A 15,200-nucleotide genomic window follows, 5' to 3' on the forward strand; every position below is an offset into this window, starting at 1 on the left:
CTCATATGTCATATCTTAAGGAAAGAATTGTAAAACCATGTAAATTCATATGAATAAGTAGGTGAAGAGTTGATAAAATTATTCAATTTAAGCACAATATTTATCATAAAATAGAGGTTTATCACAACACCAGGCTTTGTCAGAACAAAAAGATAAAACAAGTGGGATTGGGAAGGCTGGACACCTAATTCACGGCACAACAATTGAAAAATCTTTATAAAACCCCAAGATTTGGGATGTAGCTGGGATGGAGATACATTGCACGACCACAATAAATTGGTCTCAAAAGGAGTAAACAGAAAAGTAATGTTCAGTTGGCTGAAAAATAGTCATATGCATAAAAGAAGGGGGCTCCCCCTAGACCGAAGTAGGGAAACAGACTCTCTCATCAGAATCAGGTGCCACTAGCTCATAAATTTTCTCTTGCTCCGGATTACTAGAAATCTAGTGATGTTATCTAAGCTCCGCGCAGAACTTAGAATTCACTACGGAAACACACATCAGGACGAGGGAGTCCAGCCAGTCGAACATACCCTCGGGGACCTTGGAAGACGTCTCGATAATATTTTTGCGAGAAGACATGATCAACTAGTCCTACAGCAAAGAAAAAGGAAGAGGGGTTACTAGTCAAATAGGTCGGGCAAGTCAAAGAAGAGAAACTCGGGTATAAATGGATACAACTCGGACTAAACCATACAAGTGTCAAGAAGTCAGATATGACAACAAAAGGAAACCCCAAGACTCACACAAAAAATCCAGGGGTATCCTTTGGAGGCAATAACAGAGCAGGGACTGAGGAAAAATCTACAAGCCTACCTTCTTCTCAAAAAAGCAACACTCCGAAAAAGAAAGTCACAAATCAAAAAACTATCAACATCACCATCTTCTTACAAATCTATCAGAAAAGGGAACTATCATACATCAAAGCATATCAAAGGAAAGTCATCAAAGACGCAACCTTTCTCAGAATCAAACAACTCATTATTCAAAACCACAAATTGAATATACAAATAGAAACGGTAACAACATGCAAAACCCTAAAAGCATCAACAATCAAGAAAGGCAACAAGATTCATACAAAAGATGAAGAAATTCCCAGGACACACATTAACGGCAGCAATCAGATACAACAAAACCAGAGAAAAATCAAAACTTTCCAAGCATAAGCTAGCGCGAAGAGAAAAGAAAAGAGAAAAAGGACCAACCTGCAAAGTGAGAAGGTGAGGAAAGACGTAAGCAAACAACGAACCTACACCCAACGATCACTTCAGAGAACAAGGAGAAGCGCAAAGACGTGAAAACTAAAAAACCACAGAAGCCAGAGAACGCAAAAAACTGAAGGGCAAAGGTAAAGTCACAGTGAGCAAGAGAAGAAGAAACTGAAAGGAAAAAATTCTTTTGGAAAGTTCAAAATGAAAAGCGAAAGAGGGAAACGGCAAAAAGAGGAATTAAAGGGCTTTTAAAACCCTGACATGTTCCCAAGGAAGTATGAAAACGCGCGCTGTCATTAAGAAGGAAAGAGAAAAAATGCTCCGCATTCAAATAAACTCTGCAAAAGTGAGATCGACAATGCTCGAGCTCGACTTTACCTAAAAGAGGATCAAAAGTCTAAAAAAAGACATGACCTCAAAGGAAAGATCGAACTCGAGCAGGGGCACTGTTCATACCCCTGGTCGAGCTGTACAACCCGGGCCGATTGACGATAAGTCGACCGACCTGTTCAGATCAGGACTACCCGACTTCTTTACGAAAGAGGTCAGCCAAACCGCTACAGAGGCCCAAGAAGGCCCAAACAGAGGAACACGACCCAAATCTAAAGGCAGCCCAAAGCCTAGAAAGATGAAGGCGGTTCCCTTAAAGATAAGATGACTTCACTCAAAGATAAGATAAGATAACTATCTTATCCCATGGGAAGATCATTCCACACCATTATAAATACACTGGAGCATCCAGGTATAACTCACACTCTGAGTCTACTAAAAACCTGCTTAATACCCTTGCTAACTTAAGTATCGGAGTCCCTTGCAGGTACCCTCACCATCCGGTGATAAAGGATCAGCACTGGTGCAGTAATTTAACAACCACAGACTAACCGGCAAGTGCACTGGGTCATACCAAGTAATACATTACGTGAGTAAGGGTCGATCCCATGAGGATTGATGGACTAAGCAACAATGGTTAAGTGATTGGCTTAGTTAGGCAAACAGAAAAGAGTGTTTTGGTATCCAAAGAGCATTAAACAGTAAATTAAAAATTTCAGAAAGCAAGCAGCGATGAGTTGGGAATAAAATATAGAGAAAGCAGTTAAGGTTTCAGAGTTATCTATTTTTCCGAATTGATTTTTCTTACTAACTATTTTAATCAAGCAAGATTTAATTCATGGCAAACTATATATGACTAGACCCTAATTCCTTAGACCTTTCTAGTCTCCTTTAAAATTCATTAACTGCCAATTCCTTGGTCAATTAATTCCAATTAGAAGGTGATGATCAAATTCCAGTTTATATGCCACAAGAATCCTAATTATCCAAAAATAAGGGGATTATATGTCACGTATCCCATTAAATAAAAACAATTAGAAATTCAGGATAATATGTTTTCAAGTTGTTGTTCAAGTAAAGAGCTTTTCCAAGTTTTACAAGAACTCAATTAGAATATGGGTTATACTTCCGTTCCACCCAAATTCATAAAATAAAGAACGAAAACAATTATTGAGATATAAATCAAAACATGGATTAAATTAGAAAGATCAAACGAATCAATCCATACAAATAGACAGCGCTCCTGACCTTAACAATAAAGGATTAGTTGCTCATGGTTTAGAGAAGAAAACTAAGATTCTGGTAAAATGTACAAAGTTCCCTATATGATGGCATCTAAATTCCTATTTATAACTAATCCTAATAAATTTAAAATCTAATTATCTAAAATTAAAAATAGTATCTTTTCCTAAAAATAAGATTTGAATTTAAATTCGAATTAATTAACAAGTCTTCAGCTGATGGATGGGGACCACTTGATTTATCCATTCTGCAGCTTCTAATCTGTGTTTTCTCGGATGAAAACTGGGTCAAAACAGCCCAAAAATCGCCCCCAGCGTTTTTCTACATTTTTCTGCACGTGGTGCATGTTACACGTACGCGTCACTCACGCGGACGCGTCGCTAAGCAAATCTTCAATTCACGCGTACGCGTCAGTTACGCACACACGTGACGCGTGCGCGTCGCTCTTCGCGGCCATCTCTTTTTTATTCTTGTGCTGTAGAAACTCCATCAAATCTAGCCAAATGCTACCTAAAATAAACAGTATTGTACAAAACTTAAAATAGCATTCATAGTGGCTAAAATATAATTAATTCCCTATTAAACTCAACAAATTAAATGCAAATTCACTAGGAAAATATAGAAAAGATGCTCACGCATCAAGCACCACCACCAAATCTAACAAGTCGGACACTACAGCTCCGACCAGTACAGATGATCTCGTCCGAGATCAACCTACAAGTTTCAGGTAACGCTCGGAATAGATCCTAATGATGCTGCTAATGCCAATGTGGCAAATCCGAATGGGGATGAGCAACAAAGGAGAGTGCTTGGCTCTTATTCTGCTCCTACTGTAGATCTTTATGGAAAAAGCATTGTGGTGCCTCCTATAGCTGCAAACAACTTTGAGTTGAAGCCACAATTGGTCACCTTGGTGCAACAAAACTGCCAGTATCATGGTCTTCCCCACGAGGACCCAAATCAATTTATTTCCAATTTTCTGCAGATTTGTGATACTATGAAGACAAATGGAGTGAACCCAGAGGTGTACAAACTAATGCTCTTCCCATTTGCTCTGAGAGATAGAGCAAAGTTATGGCTAGATTGATGAGCGGATATTTTATACGCTTTTTTGGGGGTAATTTCATATAGATTTTAGCATGTTTTAATTAGTTTTTAATAGAATTTTATTAGTTTTTAAGCAAAAATCATATTTCTGGACTTTACTATAAGTTTGTTGTTTTTCTGTGATTTCAGGTATTTTCTGGCTGAAATTGAGGGAGCTGAGCAAAAATCTTATTTAGGCTGAAAAGGGACTGCTGATGTTGTTGGATTTTGACCTCCCTGCACTCGGAATGGATTTTTTGGAGCTACAAAAGTCCAATTGGCGCGTTCTCAATTGGGTTGGAAAGTAGACATCCAGGGCTTTCCCGCAATATATAATAGTCCATACTTTGCGCAAAGATAGACGACGTAAACTAGCGTTTAACGCCAGTTTCATGTTGTAGTCTGGCGTCCAGCGCCAGAAACAGGTTACAAGTTGGAGTTCAACGCCAAAAACACATTACAACCTGGTGTTCAACTCCAGAAACAGCCCAGGCACGTGAGAAGCTTAAGTCTCAGCCCCAGCACACACCAAGTGGGCCCCAGAAGTGGATTTCTACACCAATTATCTTAGTTTACTCATTTTCTGTAAACCTAGGTTACTAGTTTAGTATTTAAACAACTTTTAGAGACTTATTTTGTATCTCATGACATTTTTAGATCTGAATTTTATACTCTTTGACGGCATGAGTCTCTAAAATCCATTGTTGGAGGTGAGGAGCTCTGCAGCGTCTCGATGAATTAATGCAATTATTTATGTTTTTCCATTCAAACATGCGTGTTCCTATCTAAGATGTTCATTTGCGCTTAACTATGGAGAAGGTGGTGATCCGTGACACTCATCACCTTCCTCAATCTATGAAAGTGTGTCTGACAACCACCTCCGTTCTATATCAGATTAAATGAGTATCTCTTAGATTCCTTAACCAGAATCTTCGTGGTATAAGCTAGAATTGATGGCGGCATTCATGAGAATCCGGAAAGTCTAAACCTTGTTTGTGGTATTCCGAGTAGGATTCTGGGATTAGATGACTGTGACGAGCTTCAAACTCGCGAGTGTTGGGCGTGATGACAAACACAAAAGAATCAATGGATTCTATTCCGACATGATCGAGAACCAACAGCTGATTAGTCGTGCTGTGATAGAGCATTTGGACCATTTTCACTGAGAGGATGGGAAGTAGCCATTGACAACGGTGACACCCTACATAGAGCTGCCATTGACAACGGTGACACCCTACATAGAGCTTGCCATGGAAGGAACTTTGCACTTTTGCATGAGTTGAATATTATATTATAGGAATTCAGAAAACAAAGCATCTCCAAAACTCCAACATATTCTCCATTATTGCACAACAAGTAATTATTTCACGCTCTTTTATTTTTTTAGTAATTCAACTTGATAATTATAATTGATCTCCTGACTAAGAATAATAAAATAAATATAGCTTGCTTCAAACTAACAATCTCCGTGGGATTCGACCCTTATTCACGTAAGGTATTACTTGGACGACACAGTGCACTTGCTGGTTAGTTGTGCGGATTGCAAAAGTGTGATTGCAATTTCGTGCACCAAGTTTTTGGCGCCGTTGCCGGGGATTGTTTGAGTTTGAACAACTAAAGGTTTATTTTGTTGCTTAGATTAGGAATAATTTATTTTTGTTGTTATAGAGTCATTAAATTCTGAGGCCTTTATTTCCTTTTCAAAAATTTTTCAAAAATATTATTTTTCTTTATCAAATTTTAATTTTTTTTCGTGAGTTTAGTGTCTTGTTCTAAGTTTGGTGTCAATTGCATATTTTATATTTTTCTTTTAAATTTTCGAAGTTGTGTTCTTTGATCTTCAAGTTGTTCTTGTTTATTTTTCTTGTTTGATCTTTAGTTTTTCTTGCTCTGTGTCTTTTCTTGTTTTTCTTGTGCTTTTTCAAAGCAGTCTTCCAAAAGGAATATACCTCTTCAAAACAAGTGTTACATTTACAGCTCAATTGGCTAGAGCATTGGTTTATGTTCTTGATGATTGGGCACCGGTTCTTTTTAAAATCTTTTTCAAAAATAATTTTTCTTTGATTGAATCTTGTGCCAAACTTTAAGCTTGGTGTTTTATTGTTAATCTTTTTATAATTTTCGAAAATTTTATTGAAGTTTTCTAAAAATTTTAAGTTTGGTGTTCTTTCTTTTGTTCTTGTTGTTCTTGTGAATCTTCAAAGTGTTCTTGAGTCTTCTTTGTGTTTTGATCTTAAAATTTTTAGGTTTGGTGTTCCTTGGTGTTTTCCCTCCAAAATTTTCAAAAACAAGGAGCATTAGATCTAAAAATTTTAAGTCTTGTGTCTTTTGTGTGTTTTTGTCTTTAATCATAAAATTTAAAATTCAAAAAAATTTATCTTTTCTAACTATTTTCAAGCTATATTTTCGAAATTTTTTATAAAAATTCAGATTTCAATTTCAAAATTTTTCAAATATTATCCTTTTAAGATTTAAAAAAATATTATATCTTTTTCAAAAATATCCTAACAATTTTCTCTCTCCTCACTTTTTTGAAAATCTTCATAAAATATTTTCAAATTCTTATTAAATTTTTAATTTTAATTTCTTATTTTATCTTATTTTTATTTTGGTTTTTATTTTATTTTATTTTATTTCAAAAATCATTTTTTTATTTATTTATAAAATAAAAATTTAAATCCACATTACCCCCTTTACTCCAACATGGACATAAGTGGAAATGAACAGTCCAGAAGGACTCTGGGGTCATATGCTAACCCCACTACTGCTTCATATGGGAGTACTATATGTATACCCTCCATTGGAGTTAGTAGTTTTGAGTTGAATCCTCAACTCATTATCATGGTGTAGCAAAGTTGCCAGTTTTCCGATTTTCCACAAGAAGAACCTACAGAGTTTCTGGCACAGTTTTTACAAATTGCTGACACAGTACATGATAAGGAGGTAGATCAGGATGTCTATAGGCTATTACTGTTCCCATTTGCTATAAAAGACCAAGCTAAGAGGTGGTTAAATAACCAACCTAAGGACATCATAAAGACATGGAAACAGCTGTCAGAAAAATTCCTGAATCACTATTTTCCTCCGAAACAGATGACACAGCTAAGGCTGAGCATCCAAGGCTTCAAACAAGGAGATAATGAATCTCTCTATGATGCCTGGGAGAGATACAGAGAAATACTAAGAAAATGTCCCTTTGAAATATTTTCAGAGTGGGTGCAGTTAGACATCTTCTACTATGGGCTTACAGAAAGAGCTCAGATTTCTCTAGACCACTCAGCTGGTGGATCTATACACATGAGAAAGACAATAGAAGAAGCTCAAGAGCTCATTGATACAGTCGCCAGAAATCAGCATCTGTACCTAAGCAGTGAACCTTCCATGAAAAAAGAGGCTAAAACAGTAACTGCTGAAATGAGTCCTGCAGAACAAGTTACAGAATTCAATCAGCAATTGGATTTTCTAACAAAATAATTAGCCGAGCTAGCCGAATTCAAGGAAATATTACAGGAAACAAGAATTGCTAACAGGAATATGGAAGTGCAATTAAAGCAGACAGAAAAGCAACTGTCAAAACAAATAGCAGAAGAATGCCAAGCAGTTCAATTAAGAAGTGGGAAAACATTAAATACCTCACTTCAAGGTAGCAGGAAGCCAAGGAATGAGCAAACTACCCAAAATCCATCTGAGGACAGTAAGAGCCCAGAGAAGAATAATTCTGGCGCTCAAACGCCAGAAAATGGGTGGAAAGCTGGCGTTGAACGCCCAAACCATGCTTAGTCCTGGCGTTCAACGCTAGAAACAAGCAAGGAGTTGGCGTTGAACGCCCAAAGGGAGCACAGTTCTGGCGTTCAGACGCCAGAAGCAGGTAAGGAGTTGGCGTCTAACACCACTCCAGCTTCCACCCATGGCATTCAAATGCTAGTGGGGGATCAGACACATACTAGTTCTGATAATAACCCTTCTAAAAAGGCTTCCCAATCCACATCTGTAGGCAATAAACCTGCAGCAACTAATGTTGAGGAATACAAAGCCAAAATGCCTTATCCTCAGAAACTCCGCCAAGCGGAACAGGATAAGCAATTTGCCCGCTTTGCAGAATATCTCAGGACTCTTGAAATAAAGATTCCGTTTGCAGAGGCACTTGAGCAAATACCCTCTTATGCTAAGTTCATGAAAGAGATCTTAAGTCATAAGAAGGATTGGAGGGAAGCTGAAAAAGTTTACCTCACTGAAGAATGCAGTGCAGTCATTCTGAAAAGCTTACCTGAGAAGCTTAAAGATCCGGGAAGCTTTATGATACCATGCACATTAAAAGGTACTTGTACCAAGCAAGCTCTATGTGATCTTGGGGCAAGTATTAACCTAATACCTACAGCCACTGTCAAAAAGCTTGGGTTGACTGATGAAGTTACAACCCGGATATATCTCCAACTTGCTGATGGCTCCATTAAATACCCATCAGGCGTGATTGAAGACATGATTGTCAAGGTTGGGCCATTTGCCTTTCCCACTGACTTTGTGGTGCTGAAAATGGAGGAGCATAAGAGTGCAACTCTCATTTTGGGAAGACCTTTCCTAGCAACTGGCCGAACCCTTATTGATGTTCAAAAAGGGGAAGTAACCCTGAGAGTCAATGAGGATGAGTTCAAGTTGAATGTTGTCAAAGCCATGCAGCATCCAGACACCCAAAATGATTGCATGAGCGTTGATATTATTGACTCTCTGGTAAAAGAAGTCAATATGGCTGAGAGTCTCGAATTAGAGCTAGAGGATATCTTTAAAGATGTTCAGCCTGATCTGGAGGAATCAGAGAGAATAATAGAACCTCTAAAAATCCCTCAGGAAGAGGAGAAACCTCCCAAACCCGAGCTCAAACCATTACCACCATCCCTGAAATATGCATTTTTGGAAGAAGGTGATACCTTTCCTGTAATCATAAGCTCTACCTTAGAGCCACAGGAAGAGGAAGCACTAATTCAAGTGCTAAGGACACACAAGACAACTCTTGGGCAGTCCATCAATGATCTTAAGGGCATTAGCCCAGCCAGATACATGCACAAGATCCTATTAGAGGGTGATGCTAAGCCAGTGGTTCAACCACAGAGGCGGCTGAATCCAACCATGAAGGAGGTGGTGCAGAAGGAGGTCACTAAATTACTAGAGGCTGGGATTATTTATCCCATTTCTGACAGCCCCTGGGTAAGCCCTGTCCAAGTCGTCCCTAAGAAAGGTGGCATGACAGTGGTTCAAAATGAAAAAAATGAACTGGTTCCTACAAGAACAGTTACAGGGTGGCGTATGTGTATTGATTACAGAAGGCTCAATACAGCTACCAGAAAGGATCATTTTTCTTTACCATTCATAGACCAGATGCTAGAAAGACTAGCAAGTCATGAATACTACTGCTTCCTGGATGGATATTCAGGTTATAATCAAATTGCAGTAAATTCCCAGGATAAAGAGAAAACAGCATTCACATGTCCATCCGGAGTATTTGCATATAGAAGGATGCCATTTGGCCTGTGCAATGCACCTGCAACCTATCAAAGGTGCATGCTCTCTATTTTCTCTGATATGGTGAAAAAATTTTTGGAAGTTTTCATGGATGACTTTTCAGTATTTGGAGACTCATTCAGCTCCTGTCTTGACCATCTAGCACTTGTTCTAAAGAGGTGCCAAGAGACTAACCTGGTTTTAACCTGGGAAAAATGTCACTTTATGGTGACTGAAGGAATTGTCCTTGAGCACAAAATTTTGAACAAGGGAATAGAGGTGGATCAAGCTAAGGTAGAGGTAATTGAAAAATTACCACCACCTGCCAATGTTAAAGCAGTCAGAAGGTTTCTGGGGCATGCAAGATTCTATAGGAGGTTTATAAAGGATTTTTCAAAAATCACCAAACTTCTAAGTAATCTGCTAGCTACTGACACGCCATTTATCTTTGATAAGGAGTGTCTGCAGGCGTTTGAGACTCTGAAAGCTAAGCTGGTCACATCACCAATTATCTCTGCACCAGACTGGACATTACCTTTTGAACTGATGTGTGATGCCAATGACCATGCCATTGGTGCAGTGTTGGGACAAAGGCATGACAAGCTTCTGCACGTCATTTAGTATGCCAGTCGTGTTCTAAATGACGCACAGAAGAATTACACAACCACAGAAAAAGAGCTACTTGCAGTGGTTTACGCCATTGACAAGTTCAGATCCTATTTAGTAGGATCAAAAGTGATTGTGTACACTGACCATGCTGCTCTTAAATATCTACTCCCAAAGCAGGATTCAAAACCCAGACTCATAAGATGGGTGTTGCTTCTGCAAGAGTTTGATATAGAAATAAGAGACAGAAAAGGGACAGAGAATCAAGTAGCAGATCACCTGTCCCGAATAGAACCAGTAGAAGGGGCGTCCCTCCTTCTTACTGAGATCTCTGAAAACTTTCCGGATGAGCAACTCTTTGCCATCCAGGAAGTGCCATTGTTTGCAGACATTACAAACTACAAGGTAGTGAGATTCATACCCAAAGAGTACAGTAGGCAGCAATCAAAGAAGCTGATCACGGATGCAAAGTACTATCTTTGGGATGAACCATATCTCTTCAAGAGATGTGCAGACGGAGTAATCCGTAGATGTGTGCCTAAAGAAGAAGCACAGAGGATCCTTTGGCACTGCCATGGATCACAGTATGGAGGACATTTTGGAAGTGAGCGAACAGCCACAAGAGTCCTTCAATGTGGCTTCTACTGGCCTACTCTCTATAAAGATTCCCGAGTGTTTGTACTTAATTGTGATAGTTGTCAAAGATCTGGTAATCTGCCTCACAGTTATGCCATGCCTCAACAAGGGATCTTGGAGATTGAGTTGTTTGATGTATGGGGTATTGACTTCATGGGGCCTTTCCCACCATCATACTCAAACACTTATATTCTGGTGGCAGTGGATTATGTATCCAAATGGGTGAAAGCTATTGCAATACCCACTAATGACACTAAGACAGTGTTAAAATTCCTCCAGAAACACATCTTTAGCAGATTTAGTACCCCTAGAGTATTAATCAGTGATGGGGGCACTCATTTCTGCAATAAACAGCTTTACTCTGCTTTGGTTCGTTATGGAGTTAGCCACAAGGTGGCCACTCCATATCATCCACAAACAAATGGGCAAGCTGAAGTCTCAAATAGAGAACTTAAAAGAATCCTAGAACGGACTGTAATTAACCGTAGAAGGGATTGGGCAAGAAGCTTGGATGATGCTCTGTGGGCATACAGAACAGCATTCAAGACCCCTATAGGGACCTTTCCATACCAGCTTGTGTATGAAAAGGCATGTCACTTGCCAGTGGAACTGGAACATAAGGCCTACTGGGCAATCAAATTCCTGAACCTTGATGCCAAGTTAGCTGGAGAAAAATGATTGCTCCAGTTAAATGAGCTAGAGGAATTTAGACTCAATGCTTTCGAGAATGCAAAAATTTACAAAGAGAAAGCAAAAAGATGGCATGATAAGAAGTTGTCATCCAGAGTCTTTGAGCCAGGGCAGAAAGTTCTGCTATTTAATTCTAGGCTCAGATTATTTCCCGGGAAATTGAAGTCCCTGATTACAAGTGTGTCACCATATGGATACGTAGAGCTCCAGGATAATGATTCTAACAAAAAGTTCATTGTTAATGGACACAGAGTCAAACATTATCTTGACAGCAATTTTGAGCAAGAATGCTCAAAACTGAGACTTAACTAAAGCTCAGTAATAGTCCAGCTAAAGACAATAAAGAAGCGCTTATTGGGAGGCAACCCAGCCATTTACAAAGCTTATTTGTTAATTAATTGATTTTTATAGGTATATGTCAAGTATCTTCAAGGTAAAATAGCAACTACTTAAGTTCACAGAGTTACAAAAGGATTCAGAGTATAAAATAGCAAAAAAGGAAGCTCACTGGTGCGAAAAAGCCAGTAAAAGCTGTTTTGGGCGTTGAACGCCCAAAAGAAGCACCTACTGGGCGTTCAACGCCAGTAAGGATAGCCATCTGGGCGTTAAACGCCAGAAAGGAGCATCTTCTGGGCGTTGAACGCCAGAAAGAAGCATCTTCTGGGCGTTCAATGCCAGATTTACAGCGTTTTGGGCGTTCAGAAAAACGCCCAGTGACAAAGGAGTTCCTGGCGTTCTACGCCAGAAAGAAGCAACAGCTGGGCGTTGAACGCCCAGGAGAAGCTGCACATGGGCGTTAAACGCCCAAAACATGCAGCGTTTGGGCGTTTAATGCCAGGATGGTGGGGAGGAGGTAAATTCATTTTTACTTCACATTTTTTTAATTTTTTATGTTTCAATTCATGATTTCTTGCATAAACATGTTACAAACTCTCATTCTTCAATTCCAAAAATTTTAATCCTAATTTCTAAAATCCTTTTTTTTTTTAAATATCAAATGTATCCAATCCATAAACACAACTCTTTTTCGAAATTGCCTCTCCTTCTATTCCTCTCCTTTCCTTTCTTTTGCTTGAGGACAAGCAAACCTCTAAGTTTGGTGTGATTTGCCATGATCACTGAGCTAAAACTCATCAAGATCATGGCACCTAAGGGAACAGGAAGAGTGAGGATGTAACTTGAAGGAACTAAAGTGTCATAAATTATCTCTTGATGGGCCAAGCACCCCACAGACTAGAGGAACATCCACTTCCTAAAATAAAGATTGTTGAGTCATAATCTTTGCCTTAACTCTGTGATAATTGTTCTTATTATGAATTTACCTTAGAAGTTATATATTAGTAGTAGTAATTAGTATCTCTATTTTGATTTTATTTCCAATTAAGTTATAATTTATTTTTCTCATCATCATCAAACATGAATAAAATAGTAGATTTTTAGAATAAAGAGGTAATTTAATTTTTTCGAGTTCTTAATAAGGAAAATTCTAATTATTTCTATGTGGTGGCAATACTTTGTGTCTTCTGAATGAATGCTTGAACAGTGCATATTTTTTTATATTGAATTTTTTTGAATGTTAAAATTTTTGGCTCCTGAAGGAATGATGAACAAGAGAAATGTTATTGATGATATGAAAAATCATGAAATTGATTCTTGAAGCAAGAAAAAGCAGTGAAAAAAAAACAAGCTTGTGAAGAAAAAAGCAAGAGGTAGAAAAAGCCAATAGCCCTTTAAACCAAAAGGCAAGGGTGAAAAGGATCCAAGGCTTTGAGCATCAATGGATAGGAGAGCCCAAGGAAATAAATCCAGGCCTAAGCGGCTAAATCAAGCTGTCTCTAACCATGTGCTTGTGGCATGCAGGTCCAAGTGAAAAGCTTGAGACTGAGTGGTTAAAGTCGTGATCCAAGACAAAAGAGTGTGCTTAAGAACTCTGGACACCTCTAATTGGGGACTTGAGCAAAGCTAAGTCACAATCTGAAAAGGTTCACCCAGTTATGTGTCTGTGGCATTTATGTATCCGGTGGTAATACTGGAAAACAAAGTGCTTAGGGTCACGGCCAAGACTCATAAAGTAGCTGTGTTCAAGAATCAACATACTAAACTAGGAGAATCAATAATACTATCTGAATTCTGAGTTCCTATGGATGCCAATCATTCTGAATTTCAAAGGATAAAGTGAGATGCCAAAACTGTTTGGAAGCAAAAAGCTACTAGCCCCGCTCATCTAATTAGAATCTGAGATTCACTTAAAACTCTGAGATATCATTGGTTCTTGATTTCTTTTTATCCTCTTTTATTTATCTAGTTGCTTGACGATAAGCAACAATTTAAGTTTGGTGTTGTGATGAGCGGATATTTTATACGCTTTTTGGGGGTAATTTCGTATAGATTTTAGCATGTTTTAATTAGTTTTTAATAGAATTTTATTAGTTTTTAAGAAAAAATCATATTTCTGGACTTTACTATGAGTTTATGTGTTTTTCTGTGATTTCAGGTATTTTCTGGCTGAAATTGAGGGAGCTGAGCAAAAATCTGATTTAGGCTGAAAAAGGACTACTGATGCTATTGGATTCTGACCTCCCTGCACTAGGAATGGATTTTTTGGAGCTACAAGAGTCCAATTGACGCGCTCACAATTGGGTTGGAAAGTAGACATCCAGGGCTTTCCAGCAATATATAATAGTCCATACTTTGCGCGAAGATAGACGACGTAAACTGGCGTTCAACGCCAGTTCCATGTTGCAGTCTGGCGTCCAGCGCCAGAAACAGGTTACAAGTTGGAGTTCAACGCCAAAAACACGTTACAACCTGGTGCTCAACTCCAGAAACAGCCCAAACACGTGAGAAGCTTAAGTCTCAGCCCATCACACACCAAGTGGGCCCTAGAAGTGGATTTCTGTACCAATTGTCTTAGTTTACTCATTTTCTGTAAACCTAGGTTACTAGTTTAGTATTTAAACAACTTTTAGAGAATTATTTTGTATCTCATGACATTTTTAGATCTGAATTTTATACTCTTTGACGGCATGAGTCTCTAAACTCCATTGTTGGGGGTGAGGAGCTCTGCAGCGTCTCGATGAATTAATGCAATTATTTATGTTTTTCCATTCAAACATGCGTGTTCCTATCTAAGATGTTCATTTGCGCTTAACTATGGAGAAGGTGGTGATCCGTGACACTCATCACCTTCTTCAATCCATGAAAGTGTGTCTGACAACCACCTCCGTTCTATATCAGATTGAATGAGTATCTCTTAGATTCCTTAACCAGAATCTTCGTGGTATAAGATAGAATTGATGGCGGCATTCATGAGAATCCGGAAAGTCTAAACCTTGTCTGTGGTATTCTGAGTAGGATTCTGGGATTGGATGACTGTGACGAGCTTCAAACTCGCGAGTGTTGGGCGTGATGACAAACGCAAAAGAATCAATGGATTCTATTCCGACATGATCGAGAACTAACAGCTGATTAGCCGTGCTGTGACAGAGCATTTGGACCATTTTTACTGAGAGGATGGGAAGTAGCCATTGACAACGGTGACACCCTACATAGAGCTTTCCATGGAAGGAACTTTGCACTTTTGCATAAGTTGAATATTATATTACAGAAATTCAGAAGACAAAGCATCTCCAAAACTCCAACATATTCTCCATTATTGCACAACAAGTAATTATTTCACGCTCTTTTATTTTTTTAGTAATTCAACTTGATAATTATAATTGATCTCCTGACTAAGAATAATAAAATAAACATAGCTTGCTTCAAACCAACAATCTCAGTGGGATTCGACCCTTACTCACATAAGGTATTACTTGGACGACCCAGTGCACTTGCTGGTTAGTTGTGCGGATTGCAAAAGTGTGATTGCAATTTCGTGCACCATAGATTCCCAACCCAAGGAGA

The sequence above is a fragment of the Arachis duranensis genome, chromosome 10, assembly GCF_000817695.3.
Source record: "Arachis duranensis cultivar V14167 chromosome 10, aradu.V14167.gnm2.J7QH, whole genome shotgun sequence".
NCBI classification, from domain to species: domain Eukaryota; kingdom Viridiplantae; phylum Streptophyta; class Magnoliopsida; order Fabales; family Fabaceae; genus Arachis; species Arachis duranensis.